This window comes from Echinops telfairi, unplaced genomic scaffold, assembly GCF_000313985.2.
Source record: "Echinops telfairi isolate 266 unplaced genomic scaffold, ASM31398v2 ScPeMD7_52;HRSCAF=179, whole genome shotgun sequence".
Taxonomy (NCBI): domain Eukaryota; kingdom Metazoa; phylum Chordata; class Mammalia; order Afrosoricida; family Tenrecidae; genus Echinops; species Echinops telfairi.
This window is the reverse complement of record NW_022103950.1, coordinates 495,085-505,293: the sequence shown is the minus strand read 5'-3', so window position 1 is coordinate 505,293 and position 10,209 is coordinate 495,085. Positions and strand designations below refer to the sequence as shown.

General features: G+C 42.3%; 1 long non-coding RNA gene across 2 annotated transcripts in view; it reads left to right on the top strand.

The window, feature by feature from the left end:
- Positions 1–809: 809 nt before the first annotated feature.
- Positions 810–10,209, top strand: part of LOC123521729 — a 21,011-nt gene continuing 11,611 nt past the window's right edge. Inside the window, exon 1 of one of the 2 annotated variants that reach the window (XR_006680092.1) lies at positions 810–890. This is a non-coding gene — a long non-coding RNA (uncharacterized LOC123521729). Of the gene's footprint in view, positions 891–3,609; positions 3,699–10,209 lie in introns of those variants that run through there. The other variant, XR_006680093.1, reaches the window with a different exon arrangement.

The window sequence follows — 10,209 nt, the reverse complement described above, 5'->3', positions numbered from 1 at the left end:
AGAAGCCACCACAAAAATGTGAGACCCCTGATAAGACTGAGCTGAGACCTGACCGATGCCCAAAAGCTAGCGGAGTCACCTAAAGCATGGAAAGACCCGATAAGACCGGGCTGAGACTTGACCGAAGCCCAAACACTAGCCAAGCCACCTAAAACGTGGAAAAACCCGGTAAGACTTCACTGGGACAGTGAGAACGTCAAAGAGCTAGCCAAAATGTGAATTTAAACCCGGGTAGAAACACTGACTTTTAGAGAGCTAGGAACCAAGGAGACATCAACTCCTGCTCTCTCCAACTCTACCCGGGGTGAGTACACCGATGAGGCAATGCTTATTGGGACTATGGTGCTATTATGAAATGTGTGAGGAGTGTTGTTATTCTGCCTTTATGCTCATAGTTGTTACTCTGCCCTTATGCTTATAGCTGTTTGCTCTTAGTAGTTTGAGTAATATTTTAGATTGTTTGATGTGTGCTTGCAGTGAATAAAGCGAGCATTCGAAAATGTCTAAGAGCGTTAAGTAATTATTGATCGCGCCGCTCATGACAGCTGCACGGTGCGGGGGAGAGGGAAGAAGGGTGATTGCACCCCAGCCAGGCTGCTGTGTGCACCAGGGTTGCCCCAAACATGACCAAGAGACCCCAACTTGGGCGCGCCGACTACAGTGCTCAGGCTGCAGACGCTTCTCTGGCACCACGCCCGGTGGACTGCAAGCAGCAACCAAGCTACGAGCCTCACCTCCAGGCCCCTCCCTCCACGTCTTCCTCATTATCTCCAGGCCCCGCCCCTTCGCACGACAACACCCCACCCCCTCCTCGGTCGATGCAATTTCCTGCTGGACCCACTTTCTTTGAGTGAGAGGGATCTGAGTGAGCGTCCCACGAGTTTCTACGGGTGAGTGAGTTTCCGTGTTTCTGTGCTGATCCCAGGCGCGGAATCCCCCGCAGGCCTGGCGTCCCCAGCTGTGCCCGGGTTCCCGCAGACGTTACAGATCCTGCACCCTGTCCGCCGGTGTTCCACATCCCCGCGACTCCCTGGGACAATTCCAGTTAAATCCTTTCTGAGCTCCTACAAGCCTCAGCCTTTGGGCCGGGAATACTCTGGCCGCTTTTCTTGCTCAGAGCTCCTCCTGCACCCTCACCCCTCCCTCCAGAAAGGCGCGATTGAGGATGGATTCTTACATGGGGCCGTCCCTTCCGTGTCAGGTCACGGGCATGAGAGGATGGGAATCCCAGAATGGCCTTTCCTGAAAGGAGAGGCCAGCCTTGCAGTCATAGGTCTCCCCACTGATGACTGAGGTCTGTATTCGAGTAACTTCTCAGCACCTCGCTTTGCAAAAGGGTGCCATAGCAGTGACAGCCCCAAATCCCGCACAGATTAAGTCCTCACATAGTTTGCAGAGCCCCACATAGAGTAAACCTCTACTGAATGCTTTCTGCCCAGGAAGCCAGGTTGTAGGTAATGTGGCCCTCAGCAGAGAGGGCTTTGGAGTGCGTCCAGCTCCAGGAAAACTTTTCATTTCATCCTTTTCAGCGGGGCCCTGATTACTCTTGAGACCTGCATATAACAGTTTATTGGAACCAAATTCTAAGTATGTAAATTCTTTTTATCCTTTTGATTTATTTTTTTCATGTTAACTGTTTCTTCAATTTGTTGAATTTACTGTGCAAGAACTGTGCCCTACTAATAGCTACTCATTTTTAAAATTGTGTCATAATTATTTCTAATACAAGGCAACATCCAGATATGTAACTCTTATATATAGTAAGATAGGATCTTATTTAAAATAAGCTGCCATTTTCTCTATGCCCCACTGCATGGTAATGCTTGAATTTCTAGCCTTTTATCCACGTGTTCTTGATAAGAGGCTTGTTTTGTCCACTGCGCTACAGTGGATCTGTGAGTGATGCCATAGCACCTTGAACTCCTCCTTGGGGTTTCTAGGCTATTGTTACCACATGGCCACCTCATGGAACACAACTGCTTTCATTTCGTGGAGCTGCCAATCCTTTAACCACTGGAGCAGTAGGGCTTCTTCATGGACTAATTGAGGTAGGCCATGCTGACATGTTTTTTATTATAGACATGGTGATTATGGGAATTATGTTTGTTATTCTGATTTAGTCATGTTTCCAACACAATATCCATGTGCATACATAGACATGAATATGCGATCATCATGTTCAATTTCCCCTCTGGTTAGGGGCCATGGAGTTAACTCCATCTCATGGCTACGTCATGTGTTATATAGCAAAACAGTCCCATAGTGTTTCTGGAGCATCATGTTTGTGGAAGCAGAACTCCTGTTCTGCCACAGTAATGCGGGCTGTTTACCCCATCAATCCTCAGGGGAACAGTCGCAGCTGTTTGTGCCACCTAGAAACCTTCATTGTCCCTAACCCCCCAAACACACTCACTGCCACACAGTCAATTCTCACTCATAGTGTTCCTCTATAGGTGTCTGAGGTCAAAATCTATACAGAAGCGGCCAGGCTAATTTTCCTCTTGCAGATATGCTGGTGTGGTTGAACTGCCAGGCTTGAGGGTAGCAAATGAAGCCAGAATTCACTCCCCCCACCCCCCTCCCTAGAAATGAACCAAATCAAGCAGATGCCATCAAACCCACACCAACTCCTGAGACTCCATGTGTGTCAGAGCACAGGGATGATGCAGAGCGGTTTCTGTGACTGGTTTCTCAAAGTGCATCACCCAGGCTTTCTTCCCTGTAGACTCCGAGTAGACACAAACTTCCAGACTTTCCATGAACACCTGTCCATGTTAACCATTATAATGGTCAGGGACATCAAAAACGAAGCAAGGCACACATGTGTGCATGTACACACCCTTAGAAAAGCCAGAACCTTTATAAGTTGGAAATCTTTCAGAGAAAGGAAAACTCAAAACTGTAACATGAGGTTGAGTTTCTAACTATAACATGAGAAACCACATGGCTGAATTTGTAAAATTTGCAAGACCCAGAAAAATAAAGTCATATTGTTAATTTTCAGCTATCAAGTTTTTATGTGAATCGTACAGATATACTGTAACCTAACGTCTCTTTACCATAGCTAGAGAATAAAACTAATATCAACTTTAATAGATCTTCAAGAGAGATATTATATGTAAATAGCTTAATATTCTTTCTGAGTTTTCATGGAAGATGAACAGGTATCCAAAAGATTTTTAAGATGTACAATATTTGAGGAATTAAAAAATATTTATTACATCATTCTATTTAGCATAATCCTGTACTGTCTAGCATAATCTACTAGAAACAGATATGCAGTGGCTTCAAAAGGTTCATGGATAAAGTCCATTGTCTTTATTCCATTTTTCCATGACCTTTTTGAAAGCCTCTTGAGCATTCATGGCATGAAGAATTGGCTACCAATGAGCTCCTTGTATCTCAATTAGCTAATACTTGATATTTTTGCCTACCATTGGATTCCATATTGTGACCGTATGTAGTTTCAGAGTAAAACTATACTCTGTAAGATTTTTCAATGACTAACTTCAGAAGTTGGTTGATTTCTTCTAAGATACGTAAGTTTCTTCTACCTTGCCTTCAGTCTCCAATCTTTTGTTTGATAGTTTGCACTACTCAGGGACTTCATTTAAGGACCTACATCTTGAAGTGTGAGTGCTTGCAGTCAGAGCCCTGTGTTGCCTGATGGGTCATGAATTAGCTTCCCTTACAAATTGGTGAGTCTTTTCTAGGGCTGCTTTTCTTTCTCTGTTGGTCTTTTATGTGTTCCTATAATGATGCTTTATTGTATGTGGGATTCATGAACAAAGGCATCCTTTTGTCACAGTGGGTTAAATATTGGGCTGCTGACTGCAAGGGCAGCTGTTCACACTCACCAGAAATGTGCAGGAGAAAGATGAGTCTGCCTGCTCCAGTAAAGATGCACAGGCATGGGAGTCCTATAGGGAGTTCTCTGTCTGATAGTGCTGCTGTGAGTTGAACTAAATGTGGTGGCAGGGAGTTACATGTGTACAACGCCAGACCTTGTTCTTGACCTCTTATTGGCTATGTGAGGCTAAATGCAATTAGATTCACATTTTTGTGAACTCTTGTGACGTGCAAAAAAAAATTTATTTTGGTCACAGTTTTGGAAACTGATCTATTTGTAGAGGAGAGTTATTTAGGAACATGCTATTTTTAAAAAATCATTTATTGGGGGCTCATACAACTCTTTTCACAATTCATACATACATCCATTGTGTCTGACGTCTCCCTTCACCCACTTTTCAGTTGTCCATACCCCAGGGAGAAAGTTATATGTAGATATATATGTAATCAGTTCCCCCTTTCCTCCCCATCCTCCTTCCACCCTTCCAGTATTGCTACTCTCAGCACTGGTTCTAAAGGGATCATCTGTCCTGGATTCCCTGTGTTTCAGGTTCCTATCTGTACTTGTGTATATCCTCTGGTCTAGCCAGATTTGTAAGGTAGAACTGGGATAATGACAGTAGGGGTGGAGGTGGGGGCACAGAAAGCATTTAGGAACTAGAGGAAAGTTGTATTTTTCATCGTTGCTGCACTGCACTGTGACTGGCTCATCGCCTCCCTGCAATTCCTCTGTAAGAGGATGTCCAGTTCCCTACACATGGGTCTTGGGTCCCCAATCTGCACTCACCCTCATTCACAATGATTAGATTTTTTGTTCTTTGATGCTTGATACCTGATCCCTTTGACACCTCGTGATCACACAGGTTGGTGTGCTTCTTCCATGTGGGCTTTGTTGCTTCTGACCTAGATGGCCACTTGTTTACCTTCAAGTCTTTAAGACCCCCAGATGCTGTATCTTTTGATAGCTGGGGACCATCTTTACCACTTTTGCTTATGTACCCATTTGTCTTTTGGCAATCATATTGGGAAGGTGAGCACACAATGGTATGATTTTTTTAACATGCTACTTTTTTATTGATTTCAGTCTTTTCTTATTTCTTCATTGAAGTCTCAATGACACACCTTTCTGACATCCTTTATCCTTATTAAAATTTATTTGGTCAACCTGGGGTTTAACTATCCTTAAAACATAACAAGTAAATTCCTTCCTGATGCCCTGTGGTGTGGTATTTTTTCCTCTAGGAGCAAACCCTTTTGGGCTATCCATTCGTTAATTCCATCACATCCTTCAAATCAGTGTTTGCAATGAATTCAATTAATTAGACTAGTAAGGGCAGATAATGAAAACCACCACTAAACAAAAGGGCCCCATAGTCAGGTGGGGCCCCACAGAATGATTTCACAATGGAAATCAGCTGAGAAAGTACCTATGTTCACCTCCCTTCAGTTTTGAGGACAGATGCTTGCTCTGGGTCCTAACTAGATTAATTAATTAGAGACATTGAAGAGAATGCCTTTCTGTTGTTTGTTGCCATCTAGTTTTCTCTAATTTATAACAACACTGTGCACCCATGGGCTATGCGTTGGGTTGGTAACCACATGTTCAGCCATTCAAAACCACTAACTGGTCCACAGTAGAAAGATGAGGCTTTCTACTCCCTTAAAGAGTTGCAGTTTCAGAAACACCCAGGGCCTGTTCTACTCTGCTCTATAAAGATATTTTGAGTCAGAATTGACTCAATGATAGTGATTTTTTTAAAAAAGATACAACTGAAAAAAACAAACAAAAAAAACCATGCCCTGTGACATCCGCACTCTGAGTTCCATATGGTTAGCTTTTTTCTCTGAGACTGGAATGGTGACTTGGGCTCTTCACATATTGGTCAAGAACCTGAAAGTCCTCATTTGCATTTCTTGTAACTATTGCCTCTTTTGTTTTACTTTTTTGCTAGTGCTTCTTCATGCTCCATTTACTTTTCCGGTGTGGGAATTTCCATGAATACTTATTGCAAATGAGCTTTTCATTTGGTGGGTGACCATGGAGCTTCCCTCTCCTGGCCATGAAGACCTGGGTGCTCTTTGACTCCTTTGCCTGTACGTTTAAGAAACAGAAATTGAACTGAGCTTTTGCAAACTTATCACAGGACCCTCCCATGCTGTTAGAATTTCCTTATCATGCCAGGGTTCACTAGCTAGTGTTTTTCCTGAAGTGATCATTTTATTTCTCCCTACACTAGTTCAGGAAATGTAAATACGCATGTGTTACTGCTTAGGCTCCACCTCTGTTGCATTTCTCATACAAGTTATTATCATTTGACATTGTGCTTATTTTCTTGTTAGTTGTGGATTCATTTTCAACTCATAGCCACCTCATGTGTCCAGGGTAAAGCTCTGTGGGATTTGGAATGGTGTGCCCTCTCAGAACAGATTTTTTTTGTTTTGGTTTGGTTTGCTCAATTCTGTCTATGCTTTGCCTGGGTGTTATATTACTTCAATCAATCTAATAAATGCAAGAGCCAGTTACATGGGACTGAGGTAAGCAGTATTGTCTGAGACTCATGGCTTTTCCAGGAAAATGAGTTCCAGTTACCTGAATTGAATAGATTGTTTTCTTCATCTCCTCTTCGTACTATGCAGAAGATCCCAAATCATCTCTGTAACTGATGACGGACAGAATAACAAACTATTGGCATATGCACAGAAATGTAGTTGCCACGCATTTAGTTGAAGGTAGAGACATGGACCTGCATGCTGACTCGGTCAACATGTACTTAATGGTTCGTGACTTTTTTCAGCTATATCCTATTGGAAGCAACATCTGCTTAAAAGATACAAGAGGACTAAATGAGCCAATGTGACCAAATCTTTTTGGAAATTGCTTCAAAATCGTAGTTGCTGAATAAATGCAATGCTTAATCATGAACATGTTGTGTGGAAGAGACCCTAGTGGTTCATTGGTTTAATTGATTGGTTGCAGGCCATACCCTCTGATTCAAGCATACCAGACACATCAAGGGAGGACAGTGAGGCTGCATGGGCCCGTAAAGATTTACAAACTTGGAAACACTAATGAGCATTTCACTCTGTTATTAGGTCAAAGTGAGTTAAAATGTGCTTGACAGAACTGCATTTGTTTTTTGTTCATCATAAAGGAATGGGAAGGCTTTAAAACCTGTTACCTGATGCACTGCTGTGGATGAGATTTTGAAAGACTCTTTGGATCGACATTTATGTTACACTGTTGTAGCAGAGTTGTTGAGTGACCATGGCAGCTCATGTGACTTTATGTTATAGCTAGTTGGCGATGACGTGAAATTTTAGCATCAAAGTGCAGCCTTTTCTATGTTGTTAGGTATCATCGCGTCCATTCCAACCCCTAAGACCCTCTATGTAACAGCAGAAAACACTGCCCTGTCTGCACCATCCTCACAAATGTTCCCACGTTTCAGCCCATTGTGACAGCCCCTGTGTCAATCCATTTTGTCGAAGGCCTTTCTCTTCTTTGCCCCTCTCTCCCTTCCCAAGCATGATGTCCTTCTCCAGGGACTGGTCTCTCCTGAAAAAATGTGGAACAAAAATATGACAAGGTACAGAGGCCAGTCCCACAGCTGAGAGAATGCTAGTAGTCATCATGTTTAGCTAGTCTACCTTCCATGATCTGCAAATGTGAAAAATCTTTAAAAGTCAAAAATATGAAAAACATCTCAAAGCCTGGTGTGTAAGTCCTAGGATCCTAACACAGTTTAGCAGTCGAATGCATTGAAGTTCAGTCAATTTATAAGGAAATTGGAATCTAACTACATTTTCCCAATAAGCAAAAAGAAGGACATGCTATTATAATACTTCATGTATTGTGCTCTTTTGTGAGTATATCCTATGATCTTAGTGTATATTTATGTGAGTATCCAGTATTTTTTGAGGTAGCAGTCCGTAATATTTACATGACAGTAGCTTTGCATCTCAGAATGGGAAAATTTTGAGGATATCTATGTATTTTTTTGAGATTCTTTTTTTTTGAAATTTTTATTAGGGCCTCATGCAACTCTTATTACAATTGATACATCGATTGTGTAAAGCACATTTGTGCATTTATTGCCCTCATCAATCTCAAAACATTTGCTCTCCACTTAAGCCCCTGGCATCGGCTCCTCATTTCCCCCCATTCCCCTCTCCTCCTCCCTGGATTTGTAAGGTAGAATTAGGATCATGATGGGGTGGAGGCATTTAGGAGCTAGAGGAAAGTTGTATTTTTCATGGTTGCTACACTGCACCCTGACTGGCTTGTCTTTTCACCGTGACCCTGCTGTAAGGGGATGTCCAGTTGCTTACAGATGGGTCTTGGGTCCTCAATCTGCACTCCTTTTCATTATTTGTAAATTATTATTTTGTCATATCTTACACTGTCCAACGTCTCCCTTCACCCACTTTTCTGTTGTCAGTCCTCCAGGTAGGAGATTATATGTAGATCCTTATAATCGGTTTCCCATTTCCACCCCATCTTGCCTCCCGATATCTCCACTCTCCCCACTGGTCTTGAACGGCTCATCCTCCCTGGATTCCCTGTGTTTCCAATTCCTATCTGTACCAGTGTACAGAGGATATCTATATACTAGTTGCCTTTCACTCTTGCCTGTTTCCCTTTTCAATAGCTTGTCCTATCTCCACAAAGGTACAAAATACACAACAGTGTAACTGTAGAGTGACTGGAAAGTAGGAGAGTAACATAGACACACTATAGAAAATTTCATAATTCCCGAAATAGTCATCTCTGTCAGCAGGTAATACATCAGCACTTGATCATGTAGAGTTCTCCAAGAGGATACCATGAATCCAGGGCTGGGGTTGCTACTTTGTTCATACCTGTAGCTCTCCAATGGCTAATGAGGGGCTACAGGGAGAAGCACAAATTCTGCAGTTTTTCCTAGTTGTTCTCTTGCTTTCACCCTGTGCTTCATGTTCTGATGAATATTCTGGTTGGTCCTGTGCAAGGAGGTGAATTTCTAGCCTCCCTCCAATGGAAGAGAGGATGTGAATGTGGAATTGAGGCTTTTACTTTTGATCATGTGTCTGATTTATGTGTTCTGACTGTTCTCTATTCTGAAACAGAGATAGATAGGAATAAGGTTGCAGTTGGTCACAAACTGTACAGCAATAAACTCATTATTCTAGAAGCTGCAGTCGTTGGGATAGCATGTAACTAGTGAGGAAGTATGTCCAGTGCAGTGGTTCTCAACCTTCCTAATGCTGTGACCCTTTAATACAGTTCCTCATGTGTGGTCACCCCCCAACCATAAAATTATTTTCTTTACTGTAATTTTGCTACCATTATGAATATGGCGACCCCTGTGAAAGGGTCATTCGACCCCCAAAGGGGTCGCAACCCACAGGTTGAGAACCGCTGGTCTACTGGGTGAAGTGGGTTAGCTAAACCCTGATGGAAATCTTTAATTGAACAAGACCCCTGCGTCTAATGCCCATGTGAAATGAAGTCTCTCTTTCCCAGGACTGTCATCTTCATCCTTTCACATAGTGGAATGCATGGTACCTTGCTGAACCAGAATATATGGGGTGTTGTAGGACACTGGCTGTTGAAGAGGTGGCTGTGGATTTCTCCTAGGAAGAATGGGCATTGCTGGATCCTTTTCAGAGCAAACTATAGAGACATGTGATGATGGAAACTTTTAGAAACCTGATCTCACTAGGTATGAATATTTTCATTAAAAAAGAAAAAATATATATGTGTGTGTGTGTGTGTGTCATGCTCATTGATGCTACTGCAGTATGTGGGCTGAGTAATGGGAATACTTTGTTATATAAACAAGTGTAGTAATTTCCTCTCAGGAGCATGCATGTCATGCTTCCCCCATGAATATAAGCTCTTAGTGTTATAATAACTTCTTACGTCAAGTGTGACTATGAGTCTACTAAGTTTCCTTACATGTTATAAATGTGACTGTTGACCTTTGGTGCAGAGAGAGTATGTGTTCATTGTGCCTTGTAAGAGCTCTGTGTTTTTTACATGGTTAACATGATAGTTTTATTTATTTAAAATCATTTTGTTGAGGGCTTGAACAAGTCTTATCACAATTCATCCATACATCCATTGTGTGTCAAGCACATTTGTACATATGTTGCCTCATCATTCTCAAAACATTTGCTTTCAACTTAAGCCCTTGGTATCAGCTCCTCATTTTACCTCTCCCTCCCTGCTCCCCCTCCCTCATGAACCCTTGATAATTTATAAATTATTATTATCTTGTCATATCTTACACTGTCTGATGTCTCCCTTTACCCATTTTTCTGTTGTCCATCCCCCAGGGAGGAGGTTATATGTAGATCCTTGTAATCAGTTCCCCCTTT